Genomic DNA, 26,165 nt, shown 5'->3' with positions numbered 1-26,165 from the left:
GAACTTCTTCGTTTTCTCCATTCATTTTTTTGTAATTAATTAGTTTACAATAAGAAAAAAGAAAAACTAAGACGTAAACTCTACGTTCTTGCATTATTCAAACGTCATTCTTTGTTCTTTGTTAATTATTTTAACGTCTTCTAATAACAGATAATTAATCAGTTTCCCGTATTTCATTATAACAACTGTGGACATCCTCAGCTTATCTCAACTAGTTTATATGTAAATTACATAATACACGAGCAAGGCATGGCCAGGTGGTTAAGACACTCGACTCGTAATCCGAGGGTGGCGGGTTCAAATCCTCGTCCCACTAAAGATGCTCGCCTTTTCACCCGTGTGGGCGTTATAATGCAACGGTCTATCCCACTATTCTTTGGTAAAAGAGTAGCCCAAAAATTGGTGGTGGATGGTGACGACTAGCTGCCTTCTCTCTAGTCTTACACTGCTAAATTAAGGTCGGCTAGCGCAGATAGCCCTCGAGTAGCTTTGCGCGAAATGTAAACCAAGCCATGATACACGTACGTACGTATTTTAAAGTAAAACTGTAAGTGTACATGTTCACCTCCGTATTTTCTAAACGTCCATTAACGACAGTTTGTTTGACAGACTCCTAGCTTGCATGTTAATCATATACGTATAATGATGGCATAATTAATGCAATAACAACTTATAGTGACAGCGTAAAGTCTCCCTGAAACAAGTAATACTAGAATACTATATAGTAGTACGTTACCCGAGTTACCAAGTGGGCTTATAATAAACGGAATTGTTTGTTTGTTTGTTTGAGTCCATTTAATTTCTTGAGGTCATTTATTTGGCCCATTTTTGTAATAGCTGACTTCAACATGGTTTCGGTGACTAACCGGCTCAATCAATAACTAGCCTACACACCATTACAACTGTAAAATCATCCTTTCTCCACTGGTGTTCGTTAAAACAAAAAGCCAAAAACAACGCCCCCGCAATCATGAATTTGACCCACCCGCTTGACATATTCTGTATTTCCATTAAGCCGTTCAACTAGGTGTTTTGAGGGTAAACTATAAAATAGTTTATTTTCTCTCGAGACTTCGCAACACTTTTCTTCATTACGCCCCACTTCGGATTGGCTTATTGCCCATCTCACAAGTTATCTAACCACCAAAACTCACCTCTCCTGCCCTCTGTTTCATATAATAACCCGAGTGCTAGTTTTATTTCATCAAGTGCCGCTCTCGTACTCTCTAGGGGGCGCTAAAACAGCTTATTCCCGCCAGTCAAGGTCATCCTTCTGCAGCGGGAATCGAAGAATTGAAGGCTGAAGGTTAAAAATCGTATAGATTGTTCAGCAAAACTTGGGCGCGACAGATGTTCACTGCTATTAATAATAAAATGAGGCAGTAATATTTTTATTAAAATTATTTGGAAGATGTTATAGAAACTACATATATTTATGAAGTCGGGAAATAAAATTATATCGTTGACGTTTATATTGCATTACATTTATAATGTTTTTAAATATATTAAAACATATGAATAGAGTCTTAAGTACTCTCTAAACGATTTTCTTAATGACATCATAAAACTATTATTTCGAAGTATAACGTCATTGGTAGTCGGACTCGTTCTTTGAAAACGAGAATTCATTAGACATAATCCATGATAAATATTGTTTGTTTGTTTTCGAATATACACGAGGTCTATCTGCGCTAGCCGTCAATAATTTTGCAATGGAAGACCAGAGGGAAGGCAGCTAGCTAGTCATCACCACCCACCGCCTACTCTTGAACTACTCTTTTACCAATGAATAGTGGGATTGACAGTCACGTTATAATGCGACCTTCAGATTACAAGTCGAGTGCCTTAACCACCTGGCTATGCTGGGCCTATGATAAATATATATATATATATATGTGATATGATCGAACATCCATATCTGTGAAGAAAAAAGAATTGTTAGCTTCATTAAATAAATTACTATATATATATATATATATTAAATTACTATATATATATATATCTGGAGTTGAACTTCGTGAGTATTGTTTTTCCAGTTTTCTTAAGCCAAACTATACGTTCTCCATAGTTACCACTGTAATAGAACTGTCTGCCATTTTCTATCCCGAACAAAGAACCTGCGGCAGTCCCACATTTTTTGCCTAACAGGGAATTTTGACCTGTAACGTCCGCTGCCGAATGTGGAGGTGCATTCCAAGACGTTCTATATCAGCCTCGTTAGAGACAAGATCCCATGCTTTACGCACAGTAGTTTTCTTATTAGGGAAGAGTGGGAAAATTGAAAGCAAGTAATCCAGGGTTAATTATTTTATTATTACTGCTTATAAAAAAATTGGGCAAATTTACACCTGCTGAACCGTTGTGAGCTAATGAATCTCTATCATGCCAAACATGCTTGCCCTATCATCTGTGGGGGCGTTAATCCCTCTATTCGTTGTTAAAAGAGTAAGTGGGTGGGTGACGATAATTAGCTACCTTCTTTCTAGTCTTACACTGCTAAATTAGGGATGGCTAGCGCAGATAGCCCTCGAGTAGCTTTGCGCGAAATTCAAACCATTATATAAAAAAGGCCATAACAACCACAAGAGAAACGATGCACAAGTCAAAAAGATCTCCGGATCACATGTTATGATGTGGGATATATGATGTGTCCTGGGTTTAGAGGTATCTGAAGAAGTAGAACCCCCATTGCCGTGGGGATACACCGTCTACTAACCAGTCTCAACCTCCGTTCGCTAGTTACACACGTTGCAGAAAGAAAAATTAAAATAAGTGAGAAAAAATAGGTTATGAGAGCAAGATGTGAGTGCTCGAACTCATAACGTCCCACATCTGTATCACTCTTCACTGCCAGACAGTTGTGGGAAGGTGACTGCTCTCCAAAGAAATACGAAAATAAGAACCTTCCACTATAGGTAAGGCAAGTTTACCCCTTGACACTGACATTATAGTCAACCACATTATAGAAGTAAGGCCGAAATTAATATGTTAGTTAGTTGACAAATTATGCTACTATAAAGTGTACTAAACTATATAACTCCCAACCTCCGCCCATTAAATGTATTCGTTAAGTTTACGATAACCACTAAGTTTCATACTGAATCTATTCTTTCACATTTCAGTGTTCATATGCACGTGAAAATAGTACCAAGTCGTTTTATCGACCTTATGAACACCTAAAAACATTTATAGGAAATTTCAGTTTTAAAAATATTAACTGTTACTTCATCATATTTACGTAACATATTTTTGTGTTTATTACACAATATTTTCATAATTCTGTTTAATGTTTCTTTATTAAATCTATTAACACTAATGATGAAATTTTGTAATCTATTATAAATTTTGCAGAATCACTAATGATGAAATTTATAAATTTTACAGAATAATCTATTATAAATTTTGCAGAATCTTAAGAAATAAAATAATAATGAAATAATATGATATATAATCTATTATAAATTTTGCAGAATATTAAGAAATAAAATAATAATGAAAGAATATCGCATATAAAATGTTTATAAATTTTACAGAATCGTAAGAAACAAAATAATAATAAAAGAGCATGGCATATAATATGTTATACATTTTACACAATCTTAAGAAATAACATAATAATGAAAGGGCATGGCACATAACGTACTATAAGGAGATAAAGTAGACTGTATATTGGAAAATAAAAATTCACATTTATTTCAGTTTAACATCCAAGACAAATATTTTCCTTCCGAGTTCCTCCTCAGTTGATTGGATTTAATTTTACTTTTCAGTAGTGTTATTATAACGGTCGAAATAATAATACCAAACTTTTTGTACAAGTGAGTTACCAAATGCCTTTATCCTGTGTGTTTTGAAATTGATAAAACATTTTGGTACCAGGGTTTTTTTGTGTGTGTTTTTTTTAACTACATTAAACTGTTATCGTATCATGACCTATACGGTATAAAATGTTTTGGAATTCTAAGTTTATTTGTAGTTTTCTCTCGTTGCCTGTTGCCATCGTTTCAACTAAACTTCATCAATATTTACACTTAATTTGCATACTCCAGTTCGTACCATAGTAGTCGTTGTTCGTGAAATAAATCTGTCACGAAAGGATCCTCCAATTCAATAACTGAGTAATCTACGGAATTAATAAAAATCTTTCTCACGAAATGGGTTAAGGCGTTCGACTCGTAATCTGAGGGTCGCGGGTTCGCATCCCCGTCGCGCCAAACATGCTCGCCCTTTCAGCCGTGGGGGCGTTATAATGTGACGGTCAATCACACTATTCGTTGGTGAAAGAGTAGCCCAAGAGTTGGCGGTGGGTGGTGATGACTAGCTGCCTTCCCTCTGATCTTACACTGCTAAATTAGGGACGGCTAGCGCAGATAGCCCTCGAGTAGCTTTGTTCGAAATTCAAAAACAAAACAAACAAGCAAACTCTCACGAAAAGATCCACCAGTTTATTATTTGAGTAATGTACGGAATTAATAAAATCTCTCTCACCAAAGGCTCCTCCATTTTTGCAGTGCATGATAAATGTTTGCTGTAATATTTGAATTTTGTATTTGAGAATTCCACACTCATATAATCTACGACCACATAAGAAAGAGTATAGACACAAACATATCTCGTCTATGATCCCTCTCGAATTTCAGCGATAAATCTCAAAGCTTATAACCCTAAAACCCGATTTTCGATATCTGTAGTGGGTACAGTACAAATAGCCTACTGTGTAGCTTTGGGCTTAACGAACAAACGAACTATTTCGTATGGTGCATGTGTATATTTATTTTTATCTGTTTTCGAAACCTTAAAATATATATCAGTTTTGTTTAAGCTAGGACAACGTTATACCTTCATACCTTCTGGTATAATGTTTTTCACGCATGTTGCATATATTACAAGTTGTTTCGGCAAAAGTAATCAACAAAAAGTAACACGTTTTAATATGCTACTCAAAGTTTGTTAGGCCCAGCATGGCCAGGTGGTTAAGGCGTTCGACTCGTAATTTGAGAATCGCGATTTAGAATCCCCATCACACCAAACATGCTCACCCTTTCAGCCGTGGGGGCGTTATAATGTTACAGTCAAACCCACTATTCGTTGGTAAAAGAGTAGCCCAAGAGTTGGCGGTGGGTGGTGATGACTAGTCGCTTTTCTTCTAGTCTTATGCTACTAAATTTGGAACGACTAGAGCAGATAGTCCTAGTGTAGCTTTGCTCGAAATTCAAAAAAACAAACAAAGTTTGTTTGCTCCTCCTCCCCGTGGGACAGCAGTATGTCTGCGGATTTACAACGCGAGAAACGGGGTTTTAATACCAAGAGCACAGATAGCCTATTGTGTACCTTTATGCTTAACTGTAAACAAACAAAAAGGTTTTATCTATTTTGATGAATTTTCGCACGAAGCTACTCGAGGGCTATCTGCACCTAGCCGCCCCTAATTCTGAAGGAAGCTAGTTAACACCACCTACTAACGAACAGTCAGATTAAGCGTCACGTTATAACACTCCCACAGCCAAAAAGGGCGAGCATTTTCAGCAACGAGTTTCGATCCTGCCACTCATAAATTGCGAGTCCAATGCCCTAACTTCCTGGTCATGTGAAGCTATACTCAAATTGATTATTTACATTATTAAGGTTTAATATACATGAACTAACGAAATATTTTGATTTGTCCACAAACTGCCTCAGTTTTGCCTTTCACATCTTATATAATTCACTGAGAAGTGCTGAACGTGTTGTTTTTGTGGGAAGTAATGAGAAGAGGCGTGTGTTTCTCGCAAAGCTGTGATAACTGGTACATTTTACCAGTCGGGTGCTATTCTTGACGTACAGTTAGTTATCTGTACGGTTCCATTTGGTTGCTTGTCGGTGTATCTTGGTCAAACGTCGACACGTTTTAAGTTATGGCGGCAAAGAGCACGTGCACAGCAAGAGGAATACAAAAGCTATTTTATTATTTCGAGAAGAAATAGCTTCAAGCTATGAGAACGAAAGTTCTAAGTAGTTGAGTATTGATTATCATCTCTATCAACATCTTTCCCGAGGTCTCTACTACCAGCCAGTTATATGATCTCACCTGACCCCTTTGGACTCGGAACTATTGTTTCCTTTTTCTAACGCCTCCCGGCAAGACTTGAAAATGATGGTCTCTTTTATAAAGTTTTCTATAGGAGGTTAATATAACACACAAAGACGTTGTCAAGTTGGAGTAACTATTCTCTGTGAATGTTTTCTTGACCCCTACTTTAAATACATATATATTTGTTTGTTTTTGAATTTCGCGCACAGCTACTCGAGGGTTATCTGCGCTAGCCGTCCCTAATATAGCAGTGTAAGACAAGAGGGAAGGCAGCTAGTCATCACCAACCACCGCCAACTCTTGGGATACTCTTTTACCAACGAATAGTGGGATTGACCGTCACATTATAACGCCCCCACGGCTAAAGGGGCGAGCATGTTTGGTGCGACAGGGATTCGAATCCGCGACCTTCGGATTAGGAGTCAAACGCCTTAACCTACCTGGCCATGCCGGACCTAAATATGTATATAACAGAGGAACGTTTTTACTCATGTATTTGTTGCATGCTTTTATTTCAATTGTATTATGATAAAGTACCATAATATTTGGCAAGAAGATATTCAGTTCGTATTGATTCCTGTAACTGATAGTTTTCATTGAATATTTTTTTAGATTTATTGCACAGATTTTCATATGGAATCTAACCGTATTAGCACAACCGTAAAGGACAACACTGTTATATATGCTTGTAATGACAGAATCAAATGTTTTTGACGAGTACCTATCATTTTTTTTTTTAGATCTCTCGCGCTTTTTTTTAATTGGCTACCTTCTTATACGATTCCCCGTGCAAAAGATCTTGGCTAGCTTATGTACTAATTAAATATACTTCTCCTTAAGAACGCGAAATATAGTTTTAAGTAAATGACGTATTATTTTCACAATAACTTGTGTATATAGTACAACATTTTGACAAATTGATCACTTTAAGTTCAGCTTGATTTACACTGCCCTCTACAGTTTATCTGCAGCTAAAATTTAACCAAATTTCTCACGTCTTTTACAGCAAAATTTACTTGTGACAAAGAAAACTAGACATCTAATTTGGAGAATTGGTTTGGTTTTTTGGAATTTCGCACAAAGCTACTCGAGGGCTATCTATGCTAGCGTCCCTAATTTTGCAGTGTAAGACTAGAGGGAAGGCAACTAGTCATCACCACCCACCGCCAACTCTTGGGCTACTCTTTTACCAACGAATAGTGGGAGTGACCGTCACATTATAACGCCCCCACGGCTGGGAGGGCGAGCATGTTTGGCGCGACGCAGGCGCGAACCCGCGACCTTCAGATTACGAGTCGCACGCCTTACGCGCTTGGCCATGCCAGGCCCTAATTTGGAGAAACGATATAAAGTTGCGCAAAAATTAGTTATGAGAAAAGACAAGGATATAATGCATTTAAAAACAACAACAGTAATTTACGCAATACGTGATTTTCGTTTTATGTGTAAATGTCAGTGTGTTTTTCTTACAGTAAAGCTGCATCGGACTATCTGCTGTGTTCACCGATGGGGATCGAACTCATGTTTTTACCGTTGTAAATCCATAGACTTACCGCTGTCCTAGCAGGTGTGTGTGTGTGTGTGTGTTTTCTTATAGCAAAACCACATCGGGCTATCTGCTGTGTCCACCGAGTGGAATCGAACCCCTGATTTTACCCTTGTAAATCCGTTGACTTACCGCTGACCTAGCAGGTGTGTGTGTTTTCTTATAGCAAAGCCACATCAGGCTATCTGCTGTGTCCACCGAGTGGAATCGAACCCCTGATTTTACCGTTGTAAATCCGTTGACTTACCTCTGTCCTAGCAGGTGTGTGTGTGTGTGTTTTCTTATAGCAAAGCCACATCAGGCTATCTGCTGTGTCCACCGAGTGGAATCGAACCCCTGATTTTAGCGTTGTGAATCCGTACACTAACCGCTATAAAGGTCTGAAGAAATAAATAATGCAGTTGTTTTTTTGGGTTTTTTTCTGAATTCAAATGCGAGAAGTATTTTTCAAATAACGTTCGCTGGAAAAAAGGAGTTAGTCCTGAAAAAGATTATGTAAAAATTCCTTTATGTATCAGATTGAATTATATCAGGGAAATTTGTTGTTCTTCTGGTTATATTGTGTTTACAACCATTCGAGGAGAGGGCTACAACTTGAAGAATACATAAAGCCATGTGTTATTCATACAGAGTTTACCAACGTTCACAACTAATTAGAAACTCGATCTCAATTTGTAGCTGTTGTTAGAAACCAGCTATCGCATTCTTAATGTGTGTTTGTAGCAACGTAAAGGCACTTGCGTATCTGTTACTCTATTGATTAGCTTTTAACCAACAATCGGTTAGCACGTGATAACTAGAAAAATGATTTGTCCTGGCAACCACCGCAAACATTTACTCGTAGCCAAGTGCAGGACTATCGTTATTACGAGTTGCTACGAGCGCCACTTAAACAACCCTTCACTTACAAAATATACGTGAAAGGTCCTGACATATGAGATTCGAATTTTACACAAACTCACGTGTGTATATTTCTGACGAGCTTTAGCATTGACCGAAAGTCCTCGTCGGCACCGGATATGAACGATATAGCATGTTTGAACTCATATTCCTCATTTGAATATAGTTCTCTGGGAAACGAAGTGTATTCTTCTTAAATTTATTCCACTGCTTTTTGAATCGTATTAGACCGACCGTAAACCAGTTTGATTCAAATTAATTTTGTATTTTACAATGTTAGACAAATATCATGTCATTCGTAAGAAATTATTAACACATTCATCGCTATAAATTACGCCCCTTCTTTCCCAAAATATACATGCACATGTTCTTATTTAAATGTCTCATCCCCTTGTTTCCAATAACTATGGGCCCAGCATGGCTAGGTGGTTAGGATGCTTGTCTGGCAATCTCAGGGTCGTGGGAACAATGCCCCGTCGCACCAAACATGCTCGCTCTTTCAGCAGTGAGGGCGTTATAATGTGATAGCCAATCCCACTATTCGTTGGTAAAAGATCAGCCCAAGAGTTGGTGGATGGTAGTGATGACTTGCTGCCTTCCCTTCAGTCTTGCATTGCTAAATTAGGGACGTCTGGAGCAGATATCCCTCGTGTAGCTTTGGGCGAAATTCTGTAACAAACAATCAAACCATTAAGTATTAGGTCACAAGATAACACGCAGGGTTAGTATGAGCCATACTGTAAGACTATGAAGGAGTTATTTCACTGTACGGAGTTTTCCAAAGTGTTTAATAGAGAAACCAGTCCAGCATGCATAAGCGAGGAATAAGTGAAACCAGATGGAAGACGAAAAGCATTATTGATTACAGGGTTGTCAAATATACACATAAAGTCCAACCAATAGAAATGTTTTTTAATCAGCCATATCTAATACAACTCTGCATATTACAACATTAAGTAATTATGATACATTTTAGAATTATTTGATTGTATGGATAGCATATTTTAAAGTAGCTTTGTTTTACAATAAGGTTACAAAATTATCAGTGTATATTATGTGTAGTATTATATTTGTGTGGTTATTAATATTAATTAAAATGCTACGTTGTTAAGCCATAAACAAGTAAAGTTATTATCTTCTGTTAGATTAATGACATCAGAAACATACGTGTGTTGAAGAACTCTTGATACCAAATGATAAAAACCCGACAACCCGAGCGCTTCCGATTGGTAGACCTTTGTTACCTAGAAGCAAACTGGGTAGAATATAAAATAGTAAATTTGTTACGTTGTGAATTATAAAATAAATAAATTTGATAGCTTGTAGATTATAAAATAGTAAATTTATTATCTTGTAGATCATAAAATATTGATCTTTGTTAGCTTGTAGATTATAAAATAGTAAACTTATTAGCTTGTAGATTATAAAATAGTAAATTTATTAGCTTGCAGATTATAAAATAGTAAACTTATTAGCTTGTAGATTATAAAATAGTAAATTTATTAGCTTGCAGATTATAAAACAGTAAACTTTTAGAGCTTGCAGATTACAATATAGTGAACCTTGTTAGCTTGTAGATTATAAAATAGTAAGCTTTAGTGACTTATATATTATGATATAGTTAGCTTTGTTATCCTGTGGATCACCAAATAGTAAATTTTTTGTTAGCTTGCAGATTATTAAAAAAGTAAATTTTGTCAGCTGTTTGATCATGATTAGAAACTTATAATATTATGACGTTGTCTTATAAGCTGTAGATTTACTACATCGTAAAATATCATGTAGTATAAGTGGTACGTTTATTACTGTTGGGTTACAAAGCTATAAAACCATTAAGTTTTAAGACTGTTTCGTTCTGAAAGTTGTAGTTCGGTAAGTTATAAGTCTAGCGATTTTTTTAAAGTAATTGTGTCTCAAAAGTAATTAAATAAGTTGCCGTTAAATCACGAAAAACATCAACTATTAAAACTTCTGCGTGAAAAGTTTTTTTTTCGTATAATGAAAATTTGTTAATTGAACCTTTAAATAAAATAATTAGTTATTATTACTTTGAGAAATTGTAATGCGAGCCTGAAAAAGGATGGTAATACAACGAAGTGACCACACTCGCGCGCGCGCGCACACACACACCATGGAATAATAGGTTACTAATAGTGTGCAGACATTTGGCAGTGTTCCAGAAAGTTACTTGGTAAGTGTTTTAGGAAACCCAATAACTATTTTTGTGCGTAATAACTCACGCATACACACACAAGAACCAGAAAAAAAAATCAAATGTAAAAAGGCTTTTGAATTACAGTTACGTAACCACATAGGCAGACTTTTTATCGCCTCCAGTAAAATATGAGCATTAACTCGAGGTTGAAAAATTATAAATTTGTTTTAAACTACCTTTCGAGCTACTTGTGTCTGTTCAAGTTAACCACAAATTACTTACTAGTTTTTATGCATTCTTTACCGATGGGATCTACATGTTGAATCACACCATGTGACTTCAGTTTTTACCTGCTACAACATTTAGCTGGTCAAACAACTCGGTGAAATCAATTTTTTTTGTATGTGTGTGAAACATTTAGAAAGCCCCCATGCAGAAAATAAGGGAACTAATTTATGATATTTTTGTGTTTACGTTGGTGTAACTCATGGTGTTTTTAGGTACGTTTATTTCCTGCAGGTAGGAACAGTAACTATTCTAATAAGACGTTCAGAAAAAATATATTTTACAAATTAAATCTGAACGTCCTACCTGATTAAATTGTAAGATTGTTTGTTTGTTTGAATTTCGCGTAAAGCTACTCAAGGGCTATCTGCGCTAGCCGTCCCTAATTTAGCAGTGTAAGTCTAGAGGGAAGGCAGCTAGTCATCACCATCTGTCGCCAACTGTTGGGATACTCTTTTACCAAATAATAGTGGGATTAACTGTTACATTAGACGCTCCCACGGCTGAAAGGATGAGCATGTTTGGTGTGACAGGAATTCGAACCCGCGACCCTCGGATTACGAGTCGAACGCGTTAACCCACCTGGCCATGCCGGGCCTCTAAATTTTAAGAAGATACTAGGAACGGTTATCAGTTAAAATAAAACATAATATTTAATCACACACGCACAAATAATCGTTAAGTACAGTGTACTGGACCAAAGACTCGTCTGTCTGGATAGTGATGAGAACTCTAAAATTGTCAAATTCTAAAGTTAATCTATCTAAACTGATAGAACCATCAATTCGATGCTTCTTACAAGAGGGTAAATTATTCCACTCTGTACGTACCCTGCATGGCCAGGTGGGTTAAGGCGTTCGACTTGTAATACGAGGGACGCGGGTTCGAATCCCTGTCGCACCAAACATGCTCGCTCTTTCAGCCGTGCGGGCGTTATAATGTGACGGTCAATCCCACTATTCGGTGGTAAAAGAGTAGCCCAAGAGTTGGCGGTGGGTGGTGATGACTAGCTGCCTTCCCTCCAGTCTTACACTGCTAAATTAGGGACGGCTAGCACAGATAGCCCTCGAGTAGCTTTGTGCGAAATTCCAAAACAAACAACTCAGAAAGTACTGCCACTCCTAATGAATTAGTTATTGTTTAAATCAGTTGATTTAGAAAGCGTTATGTTTTTTATTTTAATATCCATATAAAAGCGTCAAATGGTGTATAAGTTAAATAAACGCATTTGAAGGATCAACTCCCTCAAGTATAATAAGTGTATGTATGTGTGTGTTTTTCTTATAGCGAAGACACATCGGGCTATCTGCTGAGTCCAAATAATAAATGTAATGACATAAGTGGCAAACACGACTGGACGCAGACGTTATTTTGGAGAATTTCTTACGAAATAAAAGCGTTTACGTTTAGTTTATTTAATTAAAATTACGAACTTATTGTATTAAAGGACTTATTAGAAATTACGTTTGTTAAACTCACTATGATCGCTGTTAATAGTGGTTAATATGTTCAAAATGCAGCATTCCTGACCAGTCTTTACCTTTCTACTTAAACTGATCGTTTAAAAATTGAAACTTATATCTTTAAGTTTATTTAACACTTTTACTTCAGGCAATAAGCAATATGTACAACAACGTGTGATATTTCGCACAGAGAAATCAATGCAAGTTAGGATGTCCATGGAATTACCCTCGGTGACGTATGCTCCAATGTACACGTACTTCTCACTCGGAAGCATCTCGAATGTATCAGTATTCTGATTGGCTCGCCACCTGGTGAGTGGATGAATAAAAGCGAGACAAGTTCCTACATAACACTGATTCTGCCGCCTAATCCCTCCAGTAGAGCAATAAAAGATCAGTAAATCTTCGATCATCTCCGACGATTAATTATCACCTTTTCTTGGTTTGGTCTCTTAGCTTTCCAATTACATAAGATAATAATAATAATAAAATTTTCTACATTAAGCCTTTTCATATTTAGATTTAAATACTGGATCTATCTGTTTCAGTCTACTTCAGGAGAAACTCCCATTATTGTCTTTTAGTCTGTTAAAGCCAGTCCTGGATTTTCACTTCGTCAGCATTCTTTGACTTTGCATTTGATATATAACTTTTATATTCCGACTACACAAAAATTATTTCTTGTGAATTGGTTCTTTTTGTTTTGTATTCTCTAAGATCAAGTTCAAGAAGCCTCCCAAGTAACTAGATCCATGGTCATGACCTATTACATTAAGCTTGAAGTCCAAGGGAATAACATTTACGTTTAGGAAATTTACCCAATTAACTAGATCCATGGTCATGACCTATTACATTGAACTTATGGCAGGAAGTCCAAATGATTAAATGCTTAAAAAACTTTCCCACAAAACTAGGTCCATGTCATGACCTTGTTTTATTCAGCATTTGTTGTGATACATACCCGAACATTGTGCCCCATATATGGATGATTCGTGAACAAAAATATTCGTACGAAGTTTAAATAATATTTCTTTTGTCCACATGTTTATTTTAACCTTTACTTAAATAATATACGAGACACGTAGGTAATAATTTTCCATAAAATTTCATACGTTGGTTTCGGACAGGGTTACAGTGGAGAAACACACACGACAAAACATACCTAGCTTGGTGATATATTGTTGTAACTGGCATTCGTTTTCATATTATTAAAGACTTGTTATCTTTCCCATTAGTTTTATTTTAATTAATATCCAATGTTAGTAGTAGGTGTTATCTATATGAATAAACGTCAGTGTATGTTTATATCTGTTTCTTATACATTACAAATTTCTCAACAATTCAGCATCAAACTTGGCACAATGATACAGATGATACGAGGAAGATCAGTGGGAATCCAACCCCCATGTAATTTTATATCTTATTTCGGAATACTACTAGTGTTCTTTGCCTCTCAGCATTAAAATGAACGAAACAACCATTATTGGTAGAATTGTTAAAAATAGTATGTCTTTCTTTTCGTTATTGGTATCTATGCATTTTTATTGTACTTTTAAAGTTTATTATGTTAAAAGATTCACAATTTCCTATTCTTTGTTACAAACGAGTTCTTAATTCATAGGTACTCCAAGCAGTAATTAGTATAGGAAAAAAAGATAAGATAAACAACCTCTTGTTAAATAGTGGGTTGTCTGCATTCTGCCCACCATATAAGAGTTTTAGGGTTATTAGCCCTCAGACCTCCCGCTAATCCAACGGAGACATTTATGATAGACCCGCTAATAGAGATCATTGTAAATATTTTACAATAATGAAATGAACCATAGATGATACGGTTAGTCATACATAGAACTGTTTATGCTTTTGTGGTTAAATGAGCCATAGATGATACAATTAGTTATACATAGAACTATCTATATGTTTGTGGTTAAATGAGCCATAGATGATATAGTTAGTTATACATAGAACTATCTATATGTTTGTGGTTAAATGAGCCATAGATGATACAGTTAGTTATACATAGAACTATCTATATGTTTATGGTTAAATGAGCCATAGATGATACAATTAGTTATACATAGAGCTATATATATGTTTGTGGTTAAATGAGCCATAGATGATACAGTTAGTTATACATAGAACTATCTATATGTTTGTGGTTAAATGAGCCATAGATGATACAGTTAGTTATACATAGAACTATCTATATGTTTGTGGTTAAATGAGCCATAGATGATACAGTTAGTTATACATAGAACTATCTATATGTTTGTGGTTAAATGAGCCATAGATGATACAGTTAGTTATACATAGAACTATCTATATGTTTGTGGTTAAATGAGCCATAGATGATATAGTTAGTTATACATAGAACTATCTGTATGTTTGTGGTTAAATGAGCCATAGATGATACAATTAGTTATACATAGAACTATCTATATGTTTGTGGTTAAATGAGCCATAGATGATACAGTTAGTTATACATAGAACTATCTATATGTGTGTGGTTAAATGAGCCATAGATGATACAATTAGTTACACATAGAACTATCTATATGTTTGTGGTTAAATGAGCCATAGATGATACAATTAGTTACACATAGAACTATCTATATGTTTGTGGTTAAATGAGCCATAGATGATACAGTTAGTTATACATAGAACTATCTGTATGTTTGTGGTTAAATGAGCCATAGATGATATAGTTAGTTATACATAGAACTATCTATATGTGTGTGGTTAAATGAGCCATAGATGATACAGTTAGTTATACATAGAACTATCTATATGTGTGTGGTTAAATGAGCCATAGATGATACAGTTAGTTATACATAGAACTATCTATATGTTTGTGGTTAAATGAGCCATAGATGATACAGTTAGTTATACATAGAACTATCTATATGTTTGTGGTTAAATGAGCCATAGATGATACAGTTAGTTATACATAGAACTATCTATATGTTTGTGGTTAAATGAGCCATAGATGATACAGTTAGTTATACATAGAACTATCTATATGTTTGTGGTTAAATGAGCCATAGATGATATAGTTAGTTATACATAGAACTATCTATATGTTTGTGGTTAAATGAGCCATAGATGATATAGTTAGTTATACCTATAGATGAACCATAGATGATACGGTTAGTCATACATAGAACTGTCTATGCTTTTGTGGTTAAATGAGTCATAGATGATATAGTTAGTTATACATAGAACTTTCTGCACATTTGTGGTTAAATGAGCCATAAATGATACAGTTAGTTATACAAGAACTATCTTTACGTTTGTGGTTAAATGAGCCATAGATGATATAGTTAGTTATACATAGAACTATCTATATGTTTGTGGTTAAATGAGCCATAGATGATACAGTTAGTTATACATAGAACTATCTATATGTTTGTGGTTAAATGAGCCATAGATGATACAGTTAGTTATACATAGAACTATCTATATGTTTGTGGTTAAATGAGCCATAGATGATATAGTTAGTTATACATAGAACTATCTATATGTTTGTGGTTAAATGAGCCATAGATGATATAGTTAGTTATACATAGAACTATCTATATGTTTGTGGTTAAATGAACCATAGATGATACGGTTAGTCATACATAGAACTGTCTATGCTTTTGTGGTTAAATGAGTCATAGATGATATAGTTAGTTATACATAGAACTTTCTGCACATTTGTGGTTAAATGAGCCATAAATGATACAGTTAGTTATACAAGAACTATCTTTACGTTTGTGGTTAAACACATTTATTATATTCGAACAGTTTTTGAGTGGGGGACGCTGTCATTTTACGACTTACAATACAAGTATTCAAGTTTCGATTCTTCTCCATGAATAGAGAGAGCTCAGAATAGCACATTGTGAGGCTTTATGCTAAAACAACAGAAAAACAAACAACATATAATCAAACACGACCGGATGCACCACGGTTTTATTTACCGTGTAATTCAATCTCAATAAAAAATTATACTTGTCAGATAAATTGATAAACAGAAATTAGCTTGTCTTATAAAATCGTTCACAAGGTCTGTTATAGAGCAAAGCTAAACTAGGCTGTCTACTGTGTCTAGCCAGGTGGAATAGAACTTCGGATTTTAGAATTGTAGGTCTGTAACCTTAAATCTTTTGCACCAGGGAACAAATGCCTAACGTACTCGTTTCTTATATCATGATAAAAATTGAATTAAAAAGTGAATGTGTAGTGTACAAAGACGGTATTTTCTAATATACATTACATATTTTTGAATCGAGCTTAATATCGGACATCCTGCGTAATGCTTTGCACACTAATAAAATAATACAGTATCAATCATAGACTTGGTTCTTGTTGGAATGCATTACATTAATACTCTTGACTCGGCTTACAGTAGAAAAACAAAATGGTATTATCCATTTATTTACCTGAAGAAACCATGTCACGACGTAATAGTATCCGCATTTATGAGCTTTCATCGCTTAACCATACGTTGGCTTGTAAACCTATACTCTATTTGTGGCCTAATTTTATGGTTTTCTAAACACGCGTCGTCGTGGCTCTCTGTTTGGTTGCTGGCAAAAACGATGTGCTACTTTTCGCAAGACTCCTATGGATTTAAGGACAGAAGCACTTTGTACATGTTGTTACAATAAGCTAATCATGATGGAATTGTTAAAATTATTGATGGAATTGTTAAAAGTATTCTAATCCGTAGATCCTTAACGTAAGTAAATACATTATCACGAAAGCGCCCTCTTTCAATAAATAAATAAGGTTTAGAACCTGGCCCAAACTAACATAATTAGGGTGATTTACTAAAATAGGGGTAACAGTTGTTTAACTTTTAAGTAACTCAGTTTTTGTAGTTTTAGCTTTCTTTTTTTTCGATGCTCTTTACAACATTAAAACTTTCTATGTTTGTTTTTAATTACGCGCAAAGCTACTCGAGAGCTATCTGCGCTAGCCGTCCCTAATTTAGCAGTGTAAGACTAGAGGGAAGGTAGCTAGTCATCACCACCCACCGCCAACTCCTGGGCTACTCTTTTTACCAACGAATAGTGGGATTGACCGTCACGTTATAACGCCCCCACAGCTGAAAGGGCGAGCATGTTTGGTGCGACCGGGATTCGAACCCGCGACCTTCACATTAGGAGTCGAACGCCTTAACTCACTTGGCCATGCCGGGCTATAACTATCTATGTTACTATAGCTTGCTAGGCTCGGCATGGCCAGGTGGTTAAGGCGCTTGACTCGTAATCCGAGGGTTGAAGGTTCGAATCCCTCTCAAACCAAACATGCTCTCCCTTTCAGCCATAGGGACGTTATAATGTTCGATCAATCCCACTATTCGTTGGTAAAAGAGTTGGCGGTGGGTGATGACGACTAGCCGCCTTCCCTCTAGTCTTACACTGCTAAATTGGGAACGGCTAGCGCAGATAGCCCTCGTGTAGCTTTGCGCGAAATCTAAAACAAACAAACTACAGCTAGCTACGTACGTGTGTATAAGTTACTGTTTGTCTTCATGAAATTAAAATGTTTCTTTGTTTTTTATTATACTTGAACACACAATTACCTAATGATAAACATAAAAGGGCGCTCATTCAAGAAAACATAACGGCTTTCGTGTAAAACATTTATTTATGTAGTTATCTTGTGACACCCACACATTGTGGAAACGGTATTGAAAGGAATATAAAAGGCTAATATTATCGAATGAAAAGGCTACAACAAAGAATAACAACGTATAGACAGATTACATTGGTTATCATCTAACCAATAAAAAAGTGCCACGCCAGTTTAGTTCATATAACTGTACAGAGGAAATAGAACAATCAAAGACTGTCTTGGCTTGCATAAAGTTGTTAAACCAACATTCGTTATAGTGTTTTAAGCTTATATAGAACCTTGGATGAATTATTAAGAACAATACACAATATTTTAAGCCACATTCCACATTGTTTGTACAACAAACGGATCACATACCAGTGATTATGATAATATGAACACATACCACATATTACCATTGTTAACGTTATTCGTTTTGCTTTCCTGGTTTCTGTAATAAACTTTAACATCATTAATAAATTCACTATCTAGCTGCTATTAGCGGTTGTTTTTTAACTGCTTTATGTGTAGCGTTTTATGTTTTCATAAATATTTCCACGTATACACAAAGAGCATCGTAAACTATTTTGAAGTAAAAATGGAGTTGTCTTTCATTGCAAAGTGTCTGAATGTACAATTCCAGAGAGGTGTATTTACTTACAAAGTTTATAGCATAATACTGAAATAACTTCATTATAAAGTCTGTAGCTTTGATGAATAGAGTTATCTCATATACATATGAATATATCTTTTCTAAACTCGTACCGAAAGAAGTTCATATCTTTATTTTACTTTTTCTACTTGAGAGCATATCACATTAGATGGTATGACATTCATATCTTCGAAGTCGCTTCACTTCTGTAGAAAGATCGTGTATTTTGGCACATGAGGACCTTACGTGTTGCACCTTAAAATAGTTAAACCATTGATACACTTATGACATTTAAAGCTAAACGTCCTTGACATCTTGCTACTACTACTGAACTTAAGAATCCGGCATTCTCGGAAAACTAGTCCCGCAGGTTTCAATATATCTTTTATGAAATAGGTTAAACTTTCATTTTCACTCCCATAATATTCTATACTTGGCAGAGATACTTAGTAGTACTATAGGTTTAGTTTTAACTAATGGCTCCTTTATAGTTTAAACTATAAATATACATAAGAACATGACTGTTTTTTATTGCGTTTAAAGAAAGCAAGAAATTCATATGGATGCTTTGTTTTTCTAGTTTTTCAGCTTGGTATTTTAAAACGTTTATGAAACTGATTGACTTACATTTGAAACTAGCAGACTGCAAGATTCAGTTTTATTTAAGAAAGTAAATATGATTCCAAATATTCAATTCCAGGCTTACAAACAGACTAGGCCCGGCATGGCCAGGTGGTTAAGACACTCGACTCATAATCCGAGGGTCGCGGGTTCGAATCTCCATCAAACCAAACATGCTCGCCCTTTCAGCCATGAGGGCATTATAATGTGACGGTCAATTCCACTATTCGTTGGTAAAAGAGTAGCCCAAATGTTGGTGGTGGGCGATGATGGCTAGTTGCCTTCCCTCTAGTCTTACACTGCTAAATTAGGGACAGCTAACGCAGATAGCCTTCGTGTAGCTTTGCACGTAATTCAAAACAAACCAAATAACCAAATATACTGTGGTTTCTAATGCTAAATGCTAAGACTACTAAAGTGCAGTGTTATAAAAGAAAAAAAGACAATTAATACACGTTACGAAACAGTTAAAGAATAATTGGGATTTATAATGTTTTAGCTAAGAAAGATACACTAAAGTATATCCGTATGTGGTCCAAGAACAATATAACTCAAGAGTTGCCCTTAACAACAACTAACAGTTTTCTTTCTGCTAAATGTTTCTTTTAAAACAAGACTTCACGTCTTTGCTGTTCATGAATTTTCACTTCTGTAAAGAGTTTGTCACTAAATGTGTTCACACTTCAAATCAGGACTTCTAAGTGTTTCGACTATTATTTCAAAATCACTGTTTCCAAGACTTCTTTAGAGCTGAAGACACTTGAAAAATAATATTTAATATGTGCTTGATGGGAATGACGTCTCGTTAGCACTCCATTCAGTCAGTTCTCTGCTCTTAAAGGAATCTAGCGATCAGATGAACACATTGAAGACAATCCATATCATTCATTAGCACTGTTGCACCGAGGTCGTAGTATGTAATTCTTATAATATATGGCTTTTCACAAGATACAGAGGTTGGCACACTTGCTAATTAATGTGCACTATTCTTCCTTTGTGTATGTACAAGGTGGTTAAAGTGATCAACTCGCAGTATGAGGTTCGCGAGTAAGAATCCTGATCCAAATAAACATGTTTGCCTTTTCAACTCTGAGGGGCGTTATAATTTTATGGTCAATCCCACTATTCCTTTGTAAAAGAGCAGCCAATGAGTTGGCGGTGGGTGATGAACAGTTAGCACAGATAACCTCGTATGGCTTTCCGCGAAATTCAAACCAACCCAAATTTTCTATAAAAACGGGCCAATATCTGGTTCTAGATTTCCTCCAAGTTAATAAGCTCATGCCATCTGACCGCTTCTTGAAGAGTGAATCTTACATAAAATAGTACTTGCCCATTAGATATGTTTTTGACGAACTATACCGTGCCAAAAACGTACACCATTTAGTTTATAGCATACGAACCAGCTTTGTGAAGCACTTTGTTTTTTAACCGGAACACTGACACTGCGTCGAGTTGCGGCTGCGGATACTTGGTTCAGTCTCCGTAAAGTTACTTCGCCGTTGCAGCGAATCAAAATCGACAAAAAAGCAGTTGATTTGTGAACGATGATAAGCCTTGTTAACTAACTGTATTATTGGTTTGTAAATTCTTCTATTTCGTAATATCAATGCTTGTGGCCAATTCACAAAAAACTACTATAACTGGCCGCCGTCCATTTCTCTTTTGACTCTCCTCATAACTAGTTATATATATATGTATATACATATTTATATATATTTTACGACTAGCTTTGGCTCATAAACTATTTGAAGCGTTTTAAACTGTGAAACAAGATTGATTGAGACTACCGTATGTAGTATCACCAGTTGCTCAATTTGCATTATAATGTCTTGTTTACTTGTAATAAGTACAAAGCTACACAATGTGCTATCTGTGCTCTGCCCACTACGGGTATCAAAAACCAGTTTTTAGCGTTGAAATTACCCTGATGTACTGCTATGCCACTTGAGAGATGCATGGTAATGAACTAAGGATTGATTGACGTTTTCTAACAGATGTTTTACTATTGTGTTAAATTGTTTTGTAGAATGTACTTTAAAAACGTCTTGAATGTAAACAGTAAGTGTTGCGCTTACGTTTATTATTAGCAGCCTTCTCTTTTTAAAATTAGCATTTCGGGTATATCAGTTAACAATCTGATAATATAATTGAGGTCTCCTTGTGAAAAATATGTTATTCCTCTGTTAGGACTAAATTATTAATGTTATACAGTTGTTGATATTACATCCATAGGTACATAAGTACTCTGAATCATATATACATATATATATATAAAATAATTTATGCTACAATATTAGGAAGTTTCATTCTTATTTGACGAGAAATGAAATTGTAGGCCTCGCGTCATGGCCACATACATGGTTACAGCGCTCAACTCGTAATTCCGGGGTCGCGGGTTCGACTCACCATCACACCAAGTATGTTCGCTCTTACAGCCGTAGAGGCGTTATAACGTGACGGTCAATTTCTCTATTCATTGGTAAAAGAGTAGCCCAGGAGTTGGCGATGGGTAGTGCCTTCCACTGCTTACACTGCTAAATTAGGAATGACTAACGCGGATAGCCCTCGTGTAGCTTTGCGCGAAATATAAAAGAAATCAAATTGTGTTTCTTTTAAATGTACCACTATATCCAGTGTTATTGACTTTCCAATAAAGATTTTTCAACGATTTACCAACTTTACTGATATAACTGTTATAAATAAGTTTACACTTTGACTAAAAGAGCATTGGTAATAATTACCTACTAAAATGGATATTTGTTCAACATTTATAGATTAGAAGCAGTGTAGATCAGTGTACTTGGGATATATTTAAAACGGAATTGAAAAAGGAAAGGATAATTTGTTTATCCTGCCATCTGTTGCCAGCTTTTATAATTATAATTATTAAATTATGTAAGTTGCAACCCTTTTACTGTCTTGTGTAAAAGTGTAACATCACTTGCTTCCGAAATATACGACAGCTTTCAAGTTAAATACAAAATGTTGCTTACACGTTATATCACAATTTTTAACTGTTTTTTTAATTATCAGACCATTGCAATTAAACTTGAAGATAGACAGATAGGTTAATTGATCGTTTAGCTTACTTGTTATCAGATAAGACATTTTCAAAATTATCCTTACAGATTCGTGTGAAGTAATGATGGATGCACCTAAAGTTAGAACATATGTGTGTGTATGTTAATATCTGCGATTCGAGCGCCCTAACCACCTGGCCATGTTAGGCCTGACGTGTGAATTAGGCAACAATCGAGAAGTTTATAAAATGCCGTGTGAGTAGGGTAGTATATCCAATATACAGAACAGTATTTCGAGTTACGATTTATGACTTTTTAATATTACTAACTAAGTATAGAGTTATAAAATCTTTGCGCGTGTTAACGAACAACGACTTACAAGCATAAATGATATTTACTATAGACAGCATGCTATATTTCAATATTATCATTGTACTTTTACATTTTTGTTTATTAAGTCCCTACTTAGTGTATTAAGCCCCTACTTTCCACAGACAAGTATGTACATATTTTCCTATTATTCTATGTTGGTTAAATACGCCATTTTTTCGCATATCTCTTAAAATCAGTGGTAGAAACTATTATGGTTACAGAACCAAGGTGCTCTGGTTCGGGTGCTATTACCATATCGTGCTGACTGCTACTCTCATTACGATTACAAAAATTTGATGTTTCGATATGGGTCTTATTATCATACCAGCAGAGACAGCCGTCCTCTGTCCGAGTTATGAACCTGAAACAAACGTGGTGGTGGAGGGCATGATAAACAACATGAAAAATCCTTACTTTCAAGCAGTTTATTTATAATATATTATTACGGTATTCATTATTATCTCACCATACGTAACGTACAACATTAGGGATTCACCATGTACATACTGTGGATGTTCAGTGTAGGTTTGCATTAAAGAGGTAACGATCAAATTGGTGGGTGTAGGGGTGATTTCTGTTTCCTGCTTTAACACCCAACTCTTAATGTCCTTCCACAGTGTTTCACATGATTAATTAATTAATGGTCACTGGCTGCAGAAGTGTCTTATGGGCCAAAGTTGAAAGGTCATGGATCAAAGTAGGAAGTGGGTATAAATCAAAACGTGGCTCTTCATATCAGCGTTATGGCCACTGTTTAAGTAGAGACATCAGCTGAAATTATATGTCATATATCTCTCAGTGAGATTTATAAGAAGTTTGTATAGGAACACTGTATGTTTGTATCTAGAAAAATTAATTTTTGTTTTTTGGCGTAAGAAAGTGTCATCCTCTAAGAATGTAGTTAACGTTAACTCACATCAAAGGTAATAAAGGTTCAATAACATTACTAATAAGGGAGTAGAAGGGGGCTGTTGCCTCTTTAGTAACATGCTTCTTGTTCTAACCTATCATCCCAGAAGGTTTGGTTAAGATTGGCCCAGCGACCTTGGAGTAGTTAGATAACGGACAAACAGACAGAGACATAGATTTTTTTGTTTTGTTTTGTGCTTTTCTATATAGTAAAGTATCTGTATATATATATAAAAGATCGTGGTGACTGCTACTCTCATTATCACCACAAAGAGTTGGTCCTTTGGTGTGGGTTATTTAGTGTTCCTGGACTGCAAATTTATCAATCCGTGGTTCACGACTTGTTGCCTCAAAAACACGATCCATACTTCACATTTTATGATAGTTCTGCTTGAAATATACTTATAAAACATGTTTTCATTGCACTTGGAAATACAATAAAATATTTCATTGCTTCTTTTTGAAATATAACTTAATCTACAAGCACCAGAGTAGTACATATAGATCGTGCACTGAAATAAAAACATGTTTTGTAAGTACTAAGGTATTATTGAAATAAAAATGTTTTACAAGTAGCAGGGGAATATATATATATATATAACGCGTATTAAAATCAAAACATATTTTACAAGTATCCGGTTTGGTTTGTTTTGAATTTCTCGCAAAGCTAATCGAGCGTTATCTGCACTAGCCGTCCCTAATTCAGCAGTGTAAGACTAGAAGGAAGGCAGATAGTCATCACCACCCACCGCCAACTCTTGGGCTAATCTTTTACCAACGAGTAGTGGGATTGACCGTAACATTATAAACGCCCCCACGCTTGAAAGGGAGAGCATGCTTGGCGTGATGGGGATGCGAACCCGCGACCCTCAGATTTCGAGTCGCATGCTTAAACACGTTTGGCCATGACGGGCCCCCCAGGAAGCTGCTTCAGTCAGTCATGTAAAATAAAAATACCTGAGGTGAAAGAATTAATGTAGAGACGGTAAATAACTTGACTGGATACAAATGATGTTATCATATAACTCTATTAATACAGATAGTTTAGAAATGTGATTTAAACATTTCACACCACTTTATATATGTGCTATTCGGGTAACTTTAAAAATATCTTATTTATACAATCCACATTCTGTGCTATCCGGATACTTGCACTCGATCTTTTATCTGAATTAAGTCACTTTTGGCCCTCCATGGCTAAGTGGTTAAGGTACTCGACTCCTAATCTAAGGGCCACGGGTTCGAATCCCCGTCGGCCCAACCGGACTCGCCCTTTCAGTCGTTGGGGCGTTATAATGTGACAGTCAATCCCACTATCCGTGGTGATGACTAGCTGCCTTCCCTCTAGTCTTACACTGCTAAATTAGGGACGGCTAGCACAGATAGCCCTCGTGTAACTTTGTGCGAAATTCAACAAACAAACAAGCAGCTTCCTAGTGGTGGTTTTTACCAACGAATAGATTCTTCTTGCTAGAATTGTAATATAAAAGAATATTCTCTATTCACTTTATGCCTTATTGCCTGTTTATCAAAACATATCACAAGATTAACCCACCGACTCGAAAATTATTTTCAAGTATTCGAAAAAACAAAAAAGACTGCGCATGCGCATATAATCACGTGGTAATTCAGGGCCTGTATTTTGTCGTCGAATGTCCAGAACGTGGAATAAATCCGTTTATTTTTCACTTATTGAATTATTCCTTCAGTTTGAAATTTTCAATGTGACTTTAAAATGTCAGCGAAACAACAGTATGATATATTAAACACTTAAGTTTCTTATTTCTCTAACAGTTTGGAGATGACGCAGGTCTTCATATATTTTTTTAGACTACCATACAAATTCGTTTTCCTATGTTTGTTACAGAATGTTGTACTTAACTTCTGAAGCGATCACTGACGTATGAAAAATATTTTAATGACAGAAATAAGCCAACTTATAGCACCAGTTTTGTTATTTTTTCTTGAACAGTCCACATTTCGCTTTATAATTTCTTTAAAAAAATTCCTCCAAAACAATCACGGTTTGAATTTTAGTGGAACGCTTTCGAAACAGCTGTAAAGTGAAACGTTGAGTGCCCAGTTAAAAATAAACGACAAATTTGGTCTCACAAGGCCATTTATTACTTGTATTAAAGTATATTATATCGTTAGTTAGTTTTCAAAGTAATAGAGAAATGCCATGCGCACAAGTATAGCTTATAAACATAACCAAGGATTTAACTTCTCTGTTTCTTCATTACAGACTAACATTCCATGATGGCTCGTACAACATTTCAATTACCTTTATTAATTGTCCTGGCATCCTTTCCTTTAACGTATGGATAATTATGCTGTACCCCTCACTCGATACAACTGAGCAGAAGGGTCCATCCGTACAGCTACTCAGTGAGTGTAATAGAGTTGTAGCTATAACCATAATACGAGGCCCACCTATTTTCTTTGTGATACGAGAATTATATAAATAGAAGGTTCCCGCGTTGTTTGTTGATAAAAACATTTTCCGTTGACATACCCTTCTCGTTAAGTTGACCATAAGAATCCAAACGTAACTTGAAAAGAATT

The 26,165-nt window shown here is 35.6% G+C and overlaps 1 protein-coding gene across 2 annotated transcripts in view; it reads left to right on the top strand.

The window, feature by feature from the left end:
• The window catches only part of LOC143254415 (zinc finger MIZ domain-containing protein 1-like), a 156,995-nt gene that overhangs the window by 27,778 nt on the left and 103,052 nt on the right, over positions 1 to 26,165 (top strand). The window contains exon 1 of one of the 2 annotated variants that reach the window (XM_076509536.1): positions 2,895 to 2,915. The exons of the other annotated variant lie outside the window; for it this stretch is intronic. The gene's annotated coding sequence lies outside the window, so the exon portion shown is untranslated. Of the gene's footprint in view, positions 1 to 2,894; positions 2,916 to 26,165 lie in introns of those variants that run through there. 2 annotated transcript variants of the gene reach the window in all.

The sequence above is a fragment of the Tachypleus tridentatus genome, chromosome 6 (genome assembly GCF_004210375.1).
Source record: "Tachypleus tridentatus isolate NWPU-2018 chromosome 6, ASM421037v1, whole genome shotgun sequence".
NCBI classification, from domain to species: Eukaryota; Metazoa; Arthropoda; class Merostomata; order Xiphosura; family Limulidae; genus Tachypleus; species Tachypleus tridentatus.
This window is presented reverse-complemented; position numbering and strand designations above follow the sequence as displayed.